This window comes from Eimeria tenella, genomic scaffold (assembly GCF_000499545.2).
Source record: "Eimeria tenella Houghton genomic scaffold, Eth_scaff1858, whole genome shotgun sequence".
Lineage (NCBI taxonomy): Eukaryota > Apicomplexa > Conoidasida > Eucoccidiorida > Eimeriidae > Eimeria > Eimeria tenella.
This window is the reverse complement of record NW_013541695.1, coordinates 2,523-2,802: the sequence shown is the minus strand read 5'-3', so window position 1 is coordinate 2,802 and position 280 is coordinate 2,523.

The window sequence follows — 280 nt, the reverse complement described above, 5'->3', positions numbered from 1 at the left end:
GCATGTGATGCCGCTCCTGATGCTTCTGCTTCCCCAAACCCTAAACCTTAAACCCTAAACCCTAAACCCTAAACCTTAAACTCTAAACCCTAAACCCTAAACCCTAAACCCTAAACCCTAAACCCTTGATTGGCCGTGTTATGCGTGGTCAATAGGTCTTCATTGGATTCCAAAAGGCAGCAGAATGAATTTTGAAACAAAATAAATTTAATTCGAAATAATTAATTTATTTTAGTTTCTTTTTATTGTCTATTTTGTCTCCATTTTGTTTTTCTTTTTT